Below are 20207 nucleotides of genomic sequence, written 5' to 3'. Positions count from 1 at the left end.
CACATGCATCATTACATGGCGACATGACACATTCAAACAGCTGAATCTATGGTCTGGATAATGGGATCATATAGTAGTATGACCCAAAACGCTGCTTCCAACTAACTCTTGCTTCACACAGATAGAGCACCCGGATGCCGGATCCGTGTCCTCCCCGCCACATTCCTTCTCCCCCGACCGCCTCCGGCTCGCTGCCGCGCAATCTGCGACCTCCCCGTACATCTCATTTCTTCACCATATCAAGGTAACAGACCAATCGCCACTGCAGAGGATCCCAACCCCTCGCCATGCACCAGTTAATTTCTTTTTTTGATCTCTTTATTTATGACACCAACTAACCTCTGCTTCACTCTGTCTGTAGCCAGTCAGCCGCCAAGCCAAGAGAGCATGCAAGATGGCCGGCGGAATCGTGACCGTGGCGAGCGGGGTGATGAACCCCCTCATCGGCGAGCTCACCACACTCATGGGCGACGAGTACAACAAGTTCAAAGGGGTCAAGAAGCAGGCCTCCTTCCTCAAGAAGGAACTCAGCGCCATGAACGCCGCCCTCCACAAGCTCGACCTCATGGATGATGAGCTCGAGCTCAAATGTCAAGCTCGATCCGTCGGTCAAGGAATGGAGAGACGATGTCAGGCAGATGGCCTACGACATGGAGAATTGCATCGATGCCTTCATGCGCCACTGTCGGGTCGATGATGCCAAGGCGGGCTTCATTAAGATTACTGCTCGACGCATCAAGAAGCTGCGACTGCGACAACGCCTTCGCATAGCCCACCGGATGGAAGAGCTCAAGACCCTTGCAATAGAGGCAAATGCTCGGCGCGAGAGGTATAAGATTGATGACTGGAAGCCTGCCTCTGGTCCCGTGCGTGTTGACCCTCGGCTGAAAGCGGTCTACAAGGAGGCAGAAACTCTCGTGGGCATTGATGGCCCAAGAGAAGAGGTCGCCACTCGGTTGCTGGATAGTCGGAAGAAATTCAAGGTGGTATCCATTTTTGGGTTCGGTGGTCTTGGTAAAACTACACTCGCCAAACAGGTGTATGACAAGATTAGCTCACAATTCGATTGCAAAGCATTCTTTTCAGTTTCACAAAGGCCTGATATGACTGAGCTACTCAACAATTTACAACTGAAGCTTAAGATGAAGGATCCTGATTCATCTCGTACTCGCAAGGTTGACGACATCATTGAAGAGCTAAGGGAACATCTGAAAAAGAAAAGGTATTACTTGTCGATAGTCACTTGCATGAGCTACTCGTGTTAAATGTGAGCTAAGTAAATGGTTAGCGTATATATATTTGATGCTGAATTTTGTCCATCCAAGCCGCACGTTGATTGTTTTGTTCTTTGTGTTTTTAAGACAGAAATTGAAAATCAGAAAGAAAATAAATGTGGAAAACATATATCTTTCGAAAAATCGGTTAAAGCATCGGTATGTTTTCCATCTAGTGTCATATTTGCTACTCGCTCCGTCCCATAATATAAGAAAGTTTTCGAAGTTGTTTTATCTTGAAAAATGTTCTAATATTATGGGACGGAGGGAGTATAGGACATTAGTGAGAAGTGCTTTTTCAAAAGAAAGGCCTTCAAATATCTTTTTGGCCCATATGTGCTAAAGCGGTCTGAAGTTTTGATAGAGTTTGTACATTTAGGGTTAAACATACCCCTATGTTCCTTTTTTCTGGTGAAAGTTGTTAACCTAAAGATTGATTTATGAGGTCACATTCACATGCACAGTACTGATTTTTGTCCGTGCATTTGAGATTTGTGATTGTTTTCTTATTTTGGGTCTTTGGGATACACATGGATACTTATAGAGAAAAAAATGTAGCAGAGATACAATCATTAGAATGATTGGTTGAAGTTTTGGTATATTTTCCATCTAGCGTAAAAATTGCTAGGTTGTCTTAGAAACAATGTTGGCACTGCTCTATGCCTTTAGTAAAAAGAGAGCTCTTTTAAAAGAAAGACTTTGGAATGCCTATGTGATCCTTATGTGCTAAATGGTTATATGTTTTCATATTACTTTTCCATTCAATATGATAATTCATAGCTTTTCAGAAAATTTCCTATTTATTATGGAACTTATTTTGTGAAAATTATGATGATCTTGTCTATAATTAATTAATTATATTATAATGTATTTGACCTCTGCAAACATTTGAATAGGTACCTTATTGTTGCTGACGATGTGTGGGATCAATCAGCATGGAATACTATTAGTTGTGCTTTCCGAGAAGATGATAATGGAAGTAGAGTAATAGTTACAACACGAGTGGAACGTGTGGCTGGTGCAGCCTGCCAGAATGATTGTGAAGGCATTTATAAACTGAAACCCCTCAATGAACAAAACTCAAGAATGCTATTACTTAATAGAATATTTGGATCCGAACATGATTGTCCATTCCAACTTGAAGAAGTTGTGGCTGAGATTTTGAAGAAGTGTCATGGATTGCCACTTGCAGTTATCACAATAGCTAGCCTATTAGCCAGTGAAGAAAGATCAAGGAACGCCTGGGAGAGTATAAGGGGTTTTTTGGGCACACAGACTTCTGCAAATCCCTCCTTGAGAGAGATGAAGAGTATATTAAACCTTAGCTACATGCATCTTCCTGCTCGGCTACGGGCATGTTTATTGTACCTTGGTATGTATCTTGAGGATCGCGAGATCTTAAGGGATGATCTGGTCCGGCAATGGATAGCTGAAGGCTTGCTTGTTGGTAGTTTGCACGTGCAAGATTTGGAGGCTGTTGGTAGAAATTATTTCAATGAACTTATCAATAGAAGCATGATTCGGCCTTGTGAAACACATTATGGAGAGGTGTTGTCTTGTAGCGTACATGATATCATGCTTGATTTGATCCTAAGCAAGTGTGATAGAAATAACTTTTTAAGTGTGGCATACAGTTATGAAGGCATGGCAAGACTGCATGGCTGCAAGTATAAGGTCCGTCGATTATCGTTGAGCTCGATGGCTGGTGGTGGAGCAACATATGGACCAACTATATATTGATGTTAAGCTATCACAAGTTCGGTCCTTTACACTGTTGGGGAACTCCATGCCTCCTCTCGTGTTGTTCAAGTATCTGCGGGTGCTCAGGATTGATGGCAGCGCCTGGGTAAACGTGGACACCCTTGACCTCACCAGTATTAGCCAATTATTTCAATTGAGGTATTTGTATGTTTTGGGACCAAATGCCGTACAGCTCGCTGAACTTCAAGGACCCTTTTTACTTGGAGACGTTGCACATACATTCAGAGCTGAAGAGCATCCCCTTAGATATAGTCCACTTGTCCCGCTTGTCCTATCTTTATATTCTTTATTGCAACCATGGACTACTCTCTGAATGGATTGGTAATATGAAATCACTGAACAGTCTGAGAATACCGGTAGGCATGGGGACCGGTCAAAGGGAATTGAATGGGAAGAACGGTATTATAAGTCTCAGTGAGCTAGCCAATCTCAGGGACCTAACAATCAATTTGTGGTCTTTGGAGAAGCCAGCACTTGATGCTTTGGTCTGCTCCATCGGAAAGCTCTGTAACCTAAAGTATCTTCAATTCGATGGGCGTTATTTTGAAATCCATAGCCAGATGGACTCATTATGCAATCCTTTCCAACACATGGAGAAATTGCATGTGTTCATGTTGAATTTCCCTAGAGTTCCTATATGGATGGGTGGTCTCCACTCTCCATTGCCTTCACATCCTTTACCTGCGTGTGGAGGAGACCTCAACTGACGAGGTTCGTCTTCTTGGAGAGCTTCCCTCCCTCGTTAAACTCATATTCAGTCCGTCACATATCTCTAAAGAATGGGCTATACTTGCTACGCCTACGGAAGATCTATCTTATTAGTGGGGTTGGCTCCCATGATGCAACCATACTTTCTGCGTTCAGGGATGCCTTATCATTACACCCCAACCACCCTTCCGTTGAATATAATAGTCACAAACAGTTGGAATTTATCAGGTTGTGCGACCAATCTGTTTTACCAACAATGAGCTGCTCAATAGCCTTTTATTAGTGATGGATATGCTGTGAGTTGCATGACCTTGTAGAGCACCAGCAGGGAGCTAGTTAGCATCATTGTAGGAAGAGTGTGATTGTTTCTTCAGCTGGCTGCCAAAGTATGGAGACTGATGTGAAAGGAATGTAAAGAAAATCCTGAGTTTTGTGGAAGGCTCACTTTGCATATTTCCTGAAGCAGGTAATGGCCCAGTTATGTTACAGTTATCTTTCTTCATTAGCAATACCATTTTATTCATGTTTGATGCTTAACTTCCAGTTATGTTTCAAGAATTACAGTTTGAGATGTACTAGTGAACTTCGTATAATCATCTTTCGCCTCTTTTCCTAATAAACTCTTGTTGCTAGTCATGGATCTGAATTAGAATAGAGAAATAACGTTTGTGAATATGCAGCAATCATTAACCTGATGTTGGTTTTGTCCTGGCCATAGTTGCTGCCCCGAACATTGCTTGGAATGTAAAATGCCACAATCTTTTATGCTTGCGTGATGATGAATGAATGATATATCTTCAAGTTTGTTCTTCTGTTCTTTTTTTACTTCTTGACAGAGAAGCTGCCATCAGAAGGAAGGCTCCAATGAACCTCGGCTCTGGTTGAGCTTGGTCCTACAGCGCTCGATGCAACCTACCCTGGCTGCTTTTCGGGCGGTCCTGCAGTCAGTCGATGGATGCCAAGTCTACGGTGCTGGACAGTGGTGATTGATGCTCGTTGTAATGTTTTGGATAGTTATTATTCACAAGCCCTGCCATATTTATTGCTGCTTCTAAGATTCAGTCGTGTGTATAAACCTTTTGGCTACATTCTACTAATCTATACTAGCGTTACCGGTCAGGCGGTTGCAGCGACAGAATCATAAGCTAAAAGAATCATGTATTGTAATTGTTAATATGAAGTGTGTTTAACATTTATTGTAATTGTCATTAATATCTAAGCTAACAGAATCATGTAGGTAAGACCGTGGACATAAGAAGATAAGTTGGAAAGAGATGCCCTCACATGTGAACATTCATATCACACATGAATCTAGCTTTGCTCAACATCATACAGGAATAGTGTCGCACCAGATATAACTTTATGTATAAAATCAGTACATTTAGACGAAAAATTTACTCTGTATCTTCCCCATCCAAAAATTCATTGGTTTACTTTGACACCATGAAACAACCAGAACGAAAAATGGTCAGAAGATTAAAAATTCAAATCCAAAGGCTCACCTGCACGCGAGCAAGGAGAGCGCCGGTCGCGCATACTGTGCAAAAGCAGAAGTACCGGCTGCTGGTTCGCTGCCTCTCCCTGCAGAACAGAAGCCCTGGCGCTCTTGATCTCTCCTCCTCCGACGCAGCCGCCACGGTGCCCGTCCAAACGCGAGGTCATCTCGCAGTACCACGAACACTCGGCTCCAAGTACATTGGTCACATATCGATGCGTGACTGCAGGTGCAGTGCCAAGACATGGATGCACAATGTGGATCAATCAATCGATTGCTATAAAAGTATGAACCCAGCCACATGAGAGAAGCATCAGCGTTTTCTCACCGATGTCGGAGCGAGGAGAGGACCCTGGCAGCAACCGACGCCTGATCGAGTCGGAAGGGTTGAGGAGACGAAGGAGGCCACAGCGGCAGCGGCGGCGGCAGGTCCACTGGCCTGGCCTCCGCGCTGCGCAAACCTGTAAAACACATTGAAATAGATCATCATCTAAACTCAGAAAATTAGGACTTTGGCGACAGAGGACCATCCAGCCAACCATGTACAAAGAGAAACCCATGTACAAAGAGAAACAAAAAGTTCAGGAAGGAGCAGTGACCAGTGAGAGGCTCACCATGCCGGTGCTCGCCCGCATGGTCCTGGTAGCCTTGGGCATCCGTCAATGGTGTAAGCGACCAGTTGGAAGTAGGAAACAAGCTGGAGGAGGTTCGAGGTGAGGCATGACATCTGAGCGGCGAGAAGCTGCAGAGATGGAAGACGATGTGATTTGACCTTCAGGTGAACCGACACGTCGGGAGCCAGGCCGCGGCGCATGGGCGGCCGTGTGCAGGGAGCGCGTGCGCAGGCAGGGGAAATGCGGCGGCGCGCGGCCCTGCCGTCGGAAGTGGTACCTACATGAAGATCGCCGCCATGACGGCAGGGTGACGAGATGTCGGTGCCGATGGCGGTGGCGCTTGGCTGTCCAGGTGGTATGTCGGCGGCCGATGCGGTGTGGCAGCAGGGCGCGATGGGGGCGAGAGGGGGGGAGGGGGAGGGGGATAGTGATGGCAGTGGTACCAACTACGACGAGCCATCAATAAGTACGGGCACTAATGAGCAAGTAGCCCAAACCGAAACACAAAGAACAACAAAGAACCAATTGGAGCACAACCACCTGGGACCGAAATGCCCAGAAGCCTCGACCAAAGCGGTGACCGCCTATATATGCGAAGCCGATCACGAGGGTGCACGTGCTGTAGAACGAAGCCAAGTAGTGATCGGTCACCCTTGTGGCAACCTCTTTTTTTTTTGCATCAGTACAGACATAAGCGCTCATATAAACGCGCATACACTTATTCCTATGAACGCACACACGCACACCCTACCCCTATGAGCACCTTCGAAAGACTGAGCCGACATATCATCTTGAGATTTACGAAGTCACCGTAGACGTCTCGTCGTCGACGGGAACGTCTCCTCCCACTGAAAACGCATCACCGGAAATTCTGGAATTATTCCAGCCAGGATTTGAACCCTGATGGGTTGGGGATACCACTGTCCATCTAACCATCTCAACTACAGGTTGGTTCGCCCCTCATGACAACCTCAGAGCAGATCACCAAAACATGCAAGAGGAACAGGCCGGCCTACCAACGCAAATGCGCGAGAAAGAAATAAGAAAGAGAAAAAAAACAAACGGCGGTTAATAGGCTGTGAAAAAAGTAAAAAAAAAATCTCAAACAAAAAATTTAGTGAGAAATAGGGTGAACAAAAATTGCAACGCACACCCGTAATTGTACACGCTGATGGAAAGAACGTTGAGAAAATTTGCATCTAAACACTATGTCCACGCACCACATCCTACCTCTCCATGTCCCAAAGTAATGCACGTGTCACCCATACATAGGTTCTTAGGTCACTTTCACCCAAGTGGTGAAACATGGGGGCAAAATCATCCCCGGATATAGGGGCTTGGTTATTGAGTCCGCCCCATGATCTCCGTGCGGACTGATTGTTGAAACCTGGGACATGTTCAGATAGTATGTTGTCTGGTCTTGTGTTTGAGTCTCTATATTTGTATCTCTCTTGTTCATATATATCCGAGTGCGTCTCCCTTTTCTCATTTATTTATTGCTGGGAAACCCATTTAATTTGGAGGTTTTCTTTGTGGAAGGTGAAGTTCGGGCAACACAGTGACGGTTTTGCTGACAAGTGCAGTCTGCAGGTTGTATACCTATGACTATGAGTCTTCCTGAAGATGTCTTTACAGGCATCCTGATATGATCTGACACGGTATTACTGGATTTTCCATCGGTTTGCTTTTCTGGCTTTCCCCGATTATATTGTTGATTCTTGTGCCTGTGATCTTTGTTGATCTGTCGGTTGTTCATAACCTGGGGCTTTGTTCCTATTGTTGATCTGTCAGTTGTTCATAACCTGAGGCTTTGCTCATATTGTCGAGTCTTGTATACGTGATCCTTGTTGATCTTTCGGTTATGAAATCACAGCAGAAATTTCTTGCTGTGAGTGTGCATGGTTTGGTATATCTCTGAAGCAATATATATGTCTCTGTCTGAAACCTGTGACACAATCTTGACAATGGAACGCTTAGCCCAGTTCATGCATGTTGAGTACTCCCTCTGTACCTAAATACTTGTAGTTAGTTCTCCCCAACTACAAGTATTTAGGTACAGAGGGAGTATTAGTAATCGGTATGATATACTACTCGAGATGTATGTTTAGTACTCCTAATTGGTTTGATATCTCCAGGAATGGAATGCACATGTGAAAGCCTGACATTGATCAGTGCAAGCAAGATAAGTAACCCACCTCTTTGATATAGTTTTCTGCATGTTCAGGAATAGACCTGTAACTGAATTTTCTGAATGTCTCTGTAGCTAAGCAGAGGCTTCAGAGAAGAGAGCAGGATCTGCAGAGGCAAAATGAGGTAGAGAAGGAAGCAGACGAAGCCGACGCAAAGACTGTAGCAGCTGAACAGAAGAAACAAGCTGCCGCTGCTGCTGCTAACAGTGCACATTTTCCCCCAAAGTCTCCCTGTCCCATGAGTCGAACTGCATCTTATTCTGTCCGTGAGAACATCTGGATTGAAGACCCGGCATGCTGACGGTATATGATCTCTCATATTGTTCAGTCTTGTGTCTGTTTCTTGGTATAAATGAGCATGAAGGTGATGGTTTTGACTCAGACCGCAGCCTGAACCTGAAGAAGAACGCAGACTAATGACCCACCGTCAAGCTTGAGACTCTGCATTCCTGTCAAGCCAGGTTACATACAGCATTTCAATCGCCTCAGAGCTCGTGCACCACCCCGACGATCTCGATGAGGCTGTCCCGTGCCGTGCCGTGCCGACGATCTGAACAGCGATGAACCTGTGTCGTTACCTTGTTGAAGGCGTTGTCTACTTGCTTCGCTGTTGTGCTGGTCTTCATTGGCCGGTCTCGACAACCAGGATGAAAATCATTGTCTTGTCGGTCTCTGGCCGGACGATGGCACAAGGACGATTATCTCTTCTTAAAGGCGTTGCTACGGACAAAGTGGACTTAGACGTATATGTTTTTCATATCTTGTAATGGTTTGATCATGATCACATTTGTTTTGTACCCTGCTTAATAACTAACAAAAATAATTGTGTCATGCAAAGGCCGGGGTTTCAACCTACTCTTCCAAAGAAAAAAAGAGGAAACACTTCCAGACTTGGGAGTATATATGTTCCTTGAGAAAGTGGAAATGTAGCTCTGGAGCTGCTTTGTACTAATATTTGTGATCATAATGGTAGCAAGATCATCATCGTAATGTTGTACTTCAGTGCAGAAGCATTATCCGCATTGTGTCACAGGAATGACAAGACGATTTTTTTTTTGAAATACAATCTTTTTAATAACGAATTCCAAAAATATATGACATAATTGTAAATTGCAAATATATAACCCCTTGGGCTTCGTGTAGGCCGAAGAGGTCGACTTCGGGCTTCTATAGGCTGAAAAGCTCATTTCGGCCAGGCATGATGGGCCGAAGACCAGCCCGCCTGAGCCGAAGAGACACTCTTCGGTTTTTACCAGGCCGAAGGGAAAATTCGCATCTGGTCCTGAGCACAGCTGATCCTGAAATCACGTTCGATGGCTCTTCTGGGGATGCATGCGTTCTCTGTATTCCACACTGTATGCGACAAACGTATTGCCATAGTATTCCAGGGCAGGGCCCACACATTAATTTGCTGCTCAGCCACTCCGTCAGACCGGTACAGGATACTCGTGGATGGATCAGGTTTCTTCCTGCGCCTCCCTGTTCCGGTGCGACACTGCGTGTTGACGGACGCAGCGAACGGCAACCTACCAGCCGGTGGGGTGGATAAGTAATCGTAGGTCCCAGTCCCCACCCCTCCACACTCGAGAAAAATCCATCCCTGCCGCCGCCGCTACCTGCCGGTTGTTCTTCATCGTGCGCACAGGCCACATACACCCACGTAGGCCAATTTGACAGGGAACAAGTGCAGCCAAATTAGTGAATCAACCAAACTAGTGCACAACACTAGAATTAGCGCGGCCGACGATGCTTGTCTAACAGAAAGACACAAACTACAGCAGTGTGTATTAGCCGATGATTACTAGAAGTGTACAAAAGGACACAGGATTCAGTAAACTCAATGTTTTGCTTGGTTTCTTGCTCATTCAAAAAGTGTACAGAAAGAAACAAGACATAAGATTCAGTGTACAGCCAGAGAACCTTCAAAATTATTCTGAAACATGATGCCCATTCAGTAAAATCAGCATTGTAAACAGGATGCCCAATCAGTAAACTCAACAGGATTACAAACTACTGCTTAGTTTCTTGCTTCCTGCTGTTTTGCTTGGAAGACTTGGCCTGGCACAAAATGGAAATAGGTTGATTGTCAGTGAGATGAACAAGAGAACTGATGCATTGGCAGATGGTTATTGGCATGATCGAAAATATTGTAGGCAGATGGTCATGCTCACATATTTGAATCCAGATGGTAAATAATTATTTGTGCAAACCAAATTTAATTCGAGCATGAGGCTTGGAGATTGTTTCTCTTCTAGGATGTGAATTTAGAGATAATTCTGTACTTGGAAATCACCATATGAATGCTCGACTATACTATGTCTTCACAAAAGGCAGTTTAATTAGCAGAAGAGTTTTGAATAAAGTGTACTAGGATCTTATATTTTAACTCGTGTATATCTTTTTTTTAGATCGATTGCTGTATAATTTGAAAGGTTTGCACTTATTCTTGAAGAGAAAAGGATGTGTGGCTTAATATGGCTACTACCTGAAAAAGACTTCTACAAGTATGACTAGGATTGATATGGACAGTTAAACTTCTCACATATTTACCTGTTAGGTGCGAAAAGCAATTAAGTTCAGAACACTGGCCTCCCCCTCAAGTGTCGGGCATTAGCAAGTACTGATTCCAATCTTACTATTTTCTAAGTTAGCTATCAGTTTGACAATTTCCCAGCAGCTTTAAGAAGTCATACAGAAAACTTGAGTAAGATACGAGATAGAAATCTACTGTATGTTGTGCAAGTTCCCGAGCAATTGCAATGAAATGATTAAGGAAAGAGCAAGCTGTCAAGTTGTCCATCCGCGAACAATTAGCAAAGTTTACTGTCTAAACAGCTGTATAAATCTACAATTGTTTTTTGAATGGAGTGGGATGACAGGAACTTTATGACAAGTACCTTGTATGCTTTTAGCACTAACTAGACCCTATCAAAAGAATCTGAGCAGTGCCCTGAAAAAAGGATTCAAAGGTTCAGTTCTCACTGGACTCAAAATACCAGCATCCTGGTTCTCACTGGATTCAATGGTTCAGTTCTCACAAATCACCAATACTGCCTTGTTGATTTTTCTAGGACTTGTGACTGCAGAATCGTTTGTTTCTAGAAAACAAATTAGCCAAGAATAATATCATTTGACCACTGAACCATCACATAAACAAGGTTGTTTTCTGAAAACAGACACTACATATGCAATTCACACTACAGAAGTTCAGAGTAATTCTTAAGCATGTAATGGTACTTGAAAAAAGATATGTATTTGCTAAAGCATGTACATGTTACATTTTTGAGTGCCTTTTGAGATGCTAAAGCATGTGTAATTGAAATTTTTTGAGGTCGTTAGCATTTGAACGCTTCCATAATTCTGATGGGAATACCTTGGTGAGGATCTTGATGAGGCTTTTCTCTTGGAGTCCTTCGTTCTTGGAGGATCTTGATGGGGGCCTTTCGGATGTGGACGGCGACCGAACAACAGCTCCAGTGTTCGAGGGAGGCAGGGGAGGAAGAACATCTTCAGCTCGTGAGGTATCTCGCTTGATCCTTCTTTCCTCATCACCTTGTACTCGGTAGGTAAATTCTGGATCATTCCGTTGTATCCCTTTGAACACAGCTAGTGTCTTATTTCCATCATCGTCAGTCTGGTCTTGACTTATCCAGCCACACAGATTGCGCAGCGTCTGTTTTGTTGAAGGCACATTCTGGGTTGAACCAAAGAAGCTGCCAACATGTTGTGCCTTGTTCAAGTTCACATTGTACACATTTATGTGTTTGTGGATGGCCAATGAACTTTCTCACCGCAAGTAAGAGACAATGAATGGTTGTGGCTTGACCAGTGTTCAGCAATGAGCCATCATTGTCTGCATCTGTAAGTAATCTCATCATTGCAGGGCACTCGCACCGGCAAGATCGGTTATTTTGCTGCTCAGACTTCCCCTGCAAAAAAATGTTTTCTCCGTGTCAAATTTTAAAAATGAATTCCCGTGCAATCAATATGTTAAAAAACTGCCAAATCTTTTCTTCTCGGCTCTTAACTCTTAAGTGCTAACCGAGCATCCATAAACAATCTCCTGCATACACTTTGTTTGCTCGATGTTCAGCCATCCCTTGCCATATCGTATATCAAATCCAAGCTCCCAAGAATACAGGTTATAGAAATCTTATGCTTCCCCGAGTGAGTCAAAACTCATCCCAATCTCTGGCTTCACTACATTGTCTGAGAGTTTATCAGCGTACCTCCTGATTGTTTCTTCTAATGGAGTGACTATACCTGGATAGGGTGCCCTGTCCGGAGGGTCACGTCCTACTCTTAAGTCTTAATCTGAAATTGAATTCACAGTTTTGAGATGATGCAATCCTTTCACATATAAACAGTGGGGCCGTGATTTTTGTGCATCAGCACATTGGGACGTAATGATCTGTCCACAAACCGCTATGTATGCTAATTACGCGCATGGATGAGGATGACGACCAAAATCAGGGGGTCAGCTAGTTGACAGTAGTAGTAATGTCCCTGGACATCTATCAACATAGGCACTAAAAAAACATGAATCCAGAGAGAAAGAACATTGAATTTTATGTATACCATCTGGTTCACCCAGGTGCCTCTGGGTTCACCTTCCCGGTCGACTCACGGGCTAGGTTTGCTATTGCTTCCTCCTGCCAGCGGGATCGTTCTGCTCAGCAACGCCGCCAAGTAGTCCAACCACACCCGCGCACGACGAGTCAGCGTTTGCCGGTGCGGACGGCTCAACAGACGTCAACACCAATGGATCTGGCTGCTCAACATCCGCAGTGACCTCTCTGAGCGGGAGCCTATGGCATGTTCAACAAACCGAAGACCAGTCATTGACTATTTCTGCTCACGCATCTTCAGATCGAATCGAAAAGAATAATACGGTGAAGAAATTACCTGTCAATCAGATCCAGCAGATATCCGAGCCCATTGTGGCGTAGGTCCGCAAACTCCGCCATATTGCTCGCCGCCGCCATTTATTTGCCCTCCGCCGTCGAGCTAGGGGGAAGGACTCAACTGAGTAGATGGGAACCGAGGTGTCTCTTTTTTTTTCTTAAAGCTGTCCGAGATATTTTTGCTGCCCCACGCTTCATCCGCCGTCAGCGTTTACTGAACCTTGACGGCGATGTTTTTGTAGCAAACGGCGCGCATACGTTTCTGATCCCCGCACAACTTTTCGTTACGGAGGCGAGCCACGGCTCAGTTCGTCAAGGTAACCTGGATTTCAATAAACGAGCCCGCGGGCTATCGTACATCACTGTTCCTCATAGTATAACGTCAGATGACTGCATTTTCTTACACCCGTATATCCTAAAGATGGACCCACAAGTCCAAATCCCTAGAGATGGACCTATGGCCAGGATAACATGTTCAGATGCCACCCCTACCAGTAACGCCACTCTCAGGCCGAAGTTACTATCTTCGGCTTTTATCTGGCCGGAGAGTGCGTGGAGTGTCCTGTTCATGCATGCAAGCACAAACCCGAGACGAGACACTCCATAAATTTGTTTGGTCGACGGCCGTGCACATGTAGTACAAGCTAGCTAGTTATGGATTATCCCGTAATAACTGCCAGGATTATTTATTTTTAACAGTGCTCACCAGCTGATCGCACGGCCTTCATGTTCTGGAGAGGAGTGGTGAAAAAGTTGTTCTAAAAACGTTTACGCACGGATTTACCAGAGAGAGAGAGAGAGAGAGAGAGAGAGAGAGAGAGAGAGAGAGAGAGAGAGAGAGAGAGAGAGAGAGAGAGAGAGAGAGAGAGAGAGAGAGAGAGAGAGAGAGAGAGAGAGAGAGAGAGAGAGAGAGAGAGAGAGAGAGAGAGAGAGAGAGAGAGAGAGAGAGAGAGAGAGAGATCTAGACAGGCTCATCGATCAGCCATGACTAGCTAGCTTGTACTCCACGCACTTTTATGGAGTGTCTCGTCTCGCATTTGTGCATGCATGCATTTGCAGTGATACCTCTCGACACTCCACGCACTCTTCGGCCAGATAAGAGCTGAAGATAGTAACTTCGGTAAAGAGTGTCTCTTCGGCCCATGCGCGGCTGAAATGGTCTCTTCGGCCTACAGAAGCCCGAAGACAACCTCTTCGGCCTACAAGAAACCGACCGGGTCATATATTTGCAATTTACAAATTATGTCATATATTTTTGTAATTTGTTGTTAAAAAGGTTATATATTTTTTAAAATCTAACAAGACCAACTGTGATACTGATGCTAGTACGAACTGACGACAGAAAGGATGACTGGTCAGATACATACATCTCTGTAACTGAATTGTCTGAATATACCTCTGTAGCTATTTTTTTCCCAAAAGTGGCCGTGTCCTATGAGTCGAACTGCATAGCATATTATTCTGTTGGCGACAACTTGATCATCTGGCTGGAACTCGCCAACCGCACCGACGATGTCGGCCGGCGAGGATGTACCCTGCCTTTGCCGTGCCAACCCTCGGTTGCGTACATGTTCGACCAGGCCCTCGGAGCACGTACGTAGTCACCAATCGGTTTCGCCGACGACCACGTCGGTCGGACATCCTTAGCATCACACGCTTAACATGGGCCAAGAGCGGCGGGCCCCAGGTGAGTGCAGCATCGTGCTCCAAGGACCCGGACCGGCACCGCGGCGACGAGCTCCACCGCCTAGCTTGTCCACGCTTCTGGCAATGCTGAGCATATTTATGTCGACGACGACGCAGCCCTGGCGTCTGACTCCGTGCGATCTCGCTTCGATGAGTCCCTCCCTCGTGCCATGACGTTCGTCGAGCACCTCCCTGGGCGTGGCTGAGCGCGGTGCGCATGGCGTACATGTCGATCACCACGATGCATGGCGACGGCGTTCCGTGCGGTGCAGCCCTATCATGCCTATCCATTTAGGCGTGCATCCGGCTGCGCGCCGAGAAGGGCATGGGCACATCCGCACATGGCCGAAAGCAGTGAGCCCCAGGTGAGCGGACCGGCATTCCGCTTACCGGCACGGCCGACCATGCCGTCTCATACTGACTTGGCACTGAAATACATAATGCAGGTGGCACCGCAGAGACCACACATGTATTGCCGCAACACTGACAGCCACCACCCAAGAAAATGGTGTCCGGGGCAGCTCCGCCTCAACCTCAAGGCCCACTGAGGGAGTCCTGTATTAGAGGGTGTTCGGGTAGCCGGACTATACCTTGAGCCGGACTTCAGGATTATGAAGATACAAGATTGAAGACTTCGTTCCGTGTACGAATGAAACTTTCCTTGACATGGAAGGCAAGCTTGGCGATACGGATATTCAAGATCTCCTACCATTATAACCGACTTTGTGTAACCCTAACCCTCTCCGGTGTCTATATAAATCGGAGGGGTTTTAGTCCATAGGACAACTTCATCATACAACAATCATATCATAGGCTAGCTTCTAGGGTTTAGCCTCCTTGATCTCGTGGTAGATCTACTCTTGTACTACCCATATCATCAATATTAATTAAGCAGGACGTAGGGTTTTACCTCCATAAAGAGGGCCCGAACCTGGGTAAAACATCGTGTTCCTTGCCTCCTGTTACCATCCGGCCTAGACGCACAATTCGGGGCCCCCTACCCGAGATCCGCCGGTTTTGACACCGACATTGGTGTTTTCATTGAGAGTTCCTCTGTGCCGTCGCAATCAGGAAGGATGCCTCTTCCCGTCTTTAAAGACGGCGCCGTTACTAAGGGAGCCTTGGCTGTCGGCCAAACTCTCCGGCTAGGCGGTTTTCTCATGACCGCCTGTTCGGCCGTTGCGCCGACGGTGACCTCTCGGGTCATCAAAAACAATCTTCACGTCAGTTCGGAACTCGTCGAGCAGTTAGATCCAATGGAGCTCTCTTCCGTAAACGAGCTCTTGGATCGCATCGCCGCCTTGGGGGTCACTACGGATTATGACCAGGTTGGGCTTAAACCCGATCTAAGAGAAATTAATTCTCCCCAAGTCACCCATCACGTTGCCGTGGTAGAGGCACAGTGCGGCGTCCCTTCATCTATCTTAAGGACTAGCTACGTCCGGATTCCTGATCCCTCCAAGTCGGATACCCGCGGAGGGGAGTATATAACTCAAGACCTGAATTTAGAATCAGGCAACGGGCTAGATTCACTGGACAACATCCAAGAATCCAAACTTCAGAGTTCGGAAACTTCTTGGCCTCTAAGTCTTAGATTGGGTGAAGTTCCGGATTTAATTCCACCCACCCACCCGAACATAAGCGATCTATCCCAAATCAGGCAAAAGCCCGAAGAAACAGTACACCATTACTGGGCAAGGTTCCTCCTGGTTATGAACAGGATAAAGGACTGCCACGAGGAAGACGCAATCTCAATCTTCTGCAATAATTGCACGGACCAGGGAATCCTCAACGCCACAGGTCGTCGTGATCTTACACGCTTCGCTGACTTGGCAACCATAGTACAAAAGTACTGTGTGATGGAAAGCGCCCGGAAAACCAAAACTAAATTTTGGGACAATCCGGCCCTGAATAGAAACCTCGTCCGAAATAAAAGGGTGCATTATCATCAGACACCCGGGTTAAAAATCAAAAAACCAAAACCCTCTACAGGGCATGGAACCGTACTGGAGGAATGGCTTAATGGACCCTGTAAAATTCATAGTACAGAGGACGCCACACCAACTCATAGCCTTAGAGCATGTTGGATACTCTGGCAGGTGGCCAAAAGGGGCGAAGATCTCCTAATTCCGGAGGTAGCAGAAAGCCGCCTCAGGGACTCCAGTATAGTCTTAACAGTCTTCGAGACTTTCGCATCAAATAATATGCGAAAAAGAACACTCTGCAGCCTCGCCGAAGTCCATCAAGTAGCAATAATAAACCCATGGAGTGACACGGCTATTACTTTTAATGCCAGTGATGAACCTAAATTCTGAACAGCTCGAGCACCAGCCGCATTGGTACTCAGTCCTATAGTGGACGACTTTCGCCTCACCAAGGTACTCGTGGACGGAGGCAGCGGATTGAACCTCATTTATGAGGAAACCCTTCAAAAATGGAAATAGACTGGAACCGCATTGAGCGAAGCAGCACAACCTTTAGAGGAATAATCCCTAGTCGGGAAGCGCGCTGTACAGGAAAAATCACACTAGATGTGGTGTTCGGCACGCCGGATAATTATAGATCCGAAGAGGTCACATTCCAAGTGGCCCCGTTCAGTAGCGGACACCACGCTCTGCTGGGGCGGGAAGCGTTTACAATCTTCCAAGCAATACCCCATTACGGGTACATGAAGCTCAAGATGCCCGGGCCGAACGGAATCATCACTCTCGCTAGTGATTCGGACATAGCACTCCGCGCCGAAAACAAGACAGCCACATTGGCCCTTGAGGCACTGTCCAAAGCCCTAGCGGCTGAGGAACTGACTACGCTGCGCTCGACGGTAAACAGGGATGATGTGATACTCGACAAAAGATCCAAGTCCACCTCCTTTAAACCAGCAGATGAAATAGTCAAATTCCAGGTCAATCCAACGGACCCCAATAAAACAGCTTCCATCGGGGCACGATTAAACCCCGATGTAGACGCCGCACTGCGAGAATTCCTACGGGAGAACTGGGACATTTTTGCCTGGCACCCTTCAGACATGCCATGAATCCCACGCAGGCTGGCCGAACACAGCTTAAATATCCTAAAAGGATTCAACCCTGTCAAACAAGCCCTTCAGCGTTTCTCTGAGCCCAAGAGACATGCAATGGGAGAGGAGCTAGCCAAACTATTGGAGGCCGGATTCATCAGAGACATAAAACATCCGGACTGGCTAGCAAACTTGGTGATGGTACCAAATAAGGACAAATCCTGGCGCCTGTGCGTTGACTTCAAAGACCTTAACAAGGCTTGCCCAAAGGATCCCTTCCCCCTCCCCCGCATCGATCAAATTATCGACGCCACTGCAGGACACGATTCGTTGTGCTTCCTCGATGCATACTCCGGTTACCATCAAATCAAGATGGCCGAGTCACACCAAGCCACAACGACATTCATCACCCCATACGGCCCATTTTGCTTAAACACAATGCCTTTCGGGCTCAAAAACGCCGGCGCAACATATCAGCGCATGATTCAGACATGTCTGGCAAACCAGATCGGCAAAACAGTAGAGGCATACGTGGATGATGTGGTCGTAAAAACAAGACCTGTCGAATCTCTAATAGATGACTTGAGGCTTACATTTGACAACCTCCGAGCATATGACATCAAGCTAAATCCGGAAAAATGCGTTTTCGGTGTTCTAGCCGAAAAGCTCTTGGGCTTCATTGTATCCGGTAGAGGAATCGAAGCAAATCCATCCAAGATCTGAGCTTTGTCACAATTGGATATCCCAAAGGACCTCAAACAAATACAAAAATTAACCGGATGCGTGGCGGCTCTTAGCCGCTTTATCTCCCATTTGGGAGAAAAGGCGCTACCCCTCTACCGCCTCCTTCGACGCACCGAACACTTCGAGTGGACGGATGCCGCCACGGCCGGACTCGAGGAAATAAAAGCCATATTGGCCACAAACCCTGTCCTGGCCGCGCCAAACATCGGCGAACCAATGCTGTTGTACATTGCAGCAACCCATCAAGTTGTCAGCGCAGTACTCGTCGTCGAGCGGGAAACGGACGGACACAAATTCCCCCTTCAAAAGCCGGTTTACTATGTGTCCACGGTCCTCACCCCATGCAAATCACGGTACCCACATTAGCAAAAAATTGCATATGCGGTATTCATGGCATCCCGGAAGCTACGACACTACTTTCAAGAGTGTTCAATCACAGTAGCATCGGAAGTACCACTCAACGATATTATAAACAACCGTGACGCAACAGGCCGGATTGCAAAATGGGCCATCGAGCTCCTCCCGTTCGACATAACTTATAGGCCACGGCGAGCTATCAAGTCGCAAGTTTTGGCCGACTTCGTCGCAGAATGGACGGAGGCCGAACTCCCTAAAGAGTACGACACATATTCAAACTGGATCATGCACTTCGACGGTTCCAAAATGTTGGCCGGACTAGGGGCCGGCGTCGTTTTGACGTCCCCCACAGGAGACACAGTTCAATATGTACTCCAGATTATGTACACGGACTCCAACAATGCAGCCGAATATGAGGCCCTTTTACATGGTCTCCGGATGGCAGTATCCATGGGCATTCAACGCCTAGAGGTGCGCGGGGATTCGAACCTCGCGATATCCCAAATAAATGGAGACTTCGATGCCAAGGATCCAAAAATGGCAGCTTACCGCAACGCCGTCCTCAAAATGTCAGCTCGGTTTGAGGGGCTCGAATTTCACCATATAGCCCGAGAAAACAATCAGGCGGCAGACGTCCTGGCACGCATCGGCGCAAAACGCGATGCGGTCCCCCCCCAACATCTTCCTGGAAAGGCTGTTCAAGCCATCCGTAGTATGGGAAGGGGAACATGGCAATATTAGCCCGGACCCAACCGCATTGTCCGACGCCGAACAATCTGACATAATCGGAGGCTCTGCCAATGAAATCACAACCTCAGCCCACGTACTAATGGCGGTTATCGCCCCGTGGACAGAACCATTCCTAGCCTACCTTACTAGGCAGGAACTCCCAGAGGACCAAAACGAGGCACGCTGTATAGTGCGGCGATCTAAAGCCTATAAAGTCTATGAGGGAGAACTTTATAAGAAAAGCACTACCGGAGTCCTTCAAAGGTGCATCTCCGAAGAGGAAGGGCGGAACCTGCTGGCTGAAATTCATGCTGGGCTCGGTGGCCATCACGCCGCAGCCCGGTCCCTTGTAAGCAAGGCTTTCCGTACAGGCTTTTATTGGCCAACGGCCTGGGCGGACGCTCAGGACTTGGTCCAAAAATGCGTCGGTTGCCAGCATTTTGCAAACCAAAGCCATATGCCACCCACCACCCTCCAAACTATCCCCATAACTTGGCCTTTCGCGGTCTAGGGGCTTGACATGGTGGGACCCCTTAAAGGCGGAACCCACAAGAAAAAATACTTACTGGTCATGGTGGATAAGTTCACCAAATGGATAGAAGCCAAGCCTATTAAGACGGCCGAATCCGGACCTGCGATAGACTTTATATCCGGGGTCGTACACCGTTATGGCGTCCCCCACAGCATCATCACCGACAATGGCACGAACTTTACGGCCGATGAGGTAAAA

General features: G+C 46.6%; 1 pseudogene; it reads left to right on the top strand.

The window, feature by feature from the left end:
• Nucleotides 1-394: 394 nt before the first annotated feature.
• LOC123059302 (disease resistance protein RGA5-like) lies at nt 395-4628 on the top strand (annotated as a pseudogene).
• Nucleotides 4629-20207: the final 15579 nt, after the last annotated feature.

The sequence above is a fragment of the Triticum aestivum genome, chromosome 1A (assembly GCF_018294505.1).
Source record: "Triticum aestivum cultivar Chinese Spring chromosome 1A, IWGSC CS RefSeq v2.1, whole genome shotgun sequence".
Classification (NCBI taxonomy): domain Eukaryota; kingdom Viridiplantae; phylum Streptophyta; class Magnoliopsida; order Poales; family Poaceae; genus Triticum; species Triticum aestivum.
Note: the sequence above shows the minus strand (reverse complement) of the source record. Positions and strands in the feature narration are given on the sequence as shown.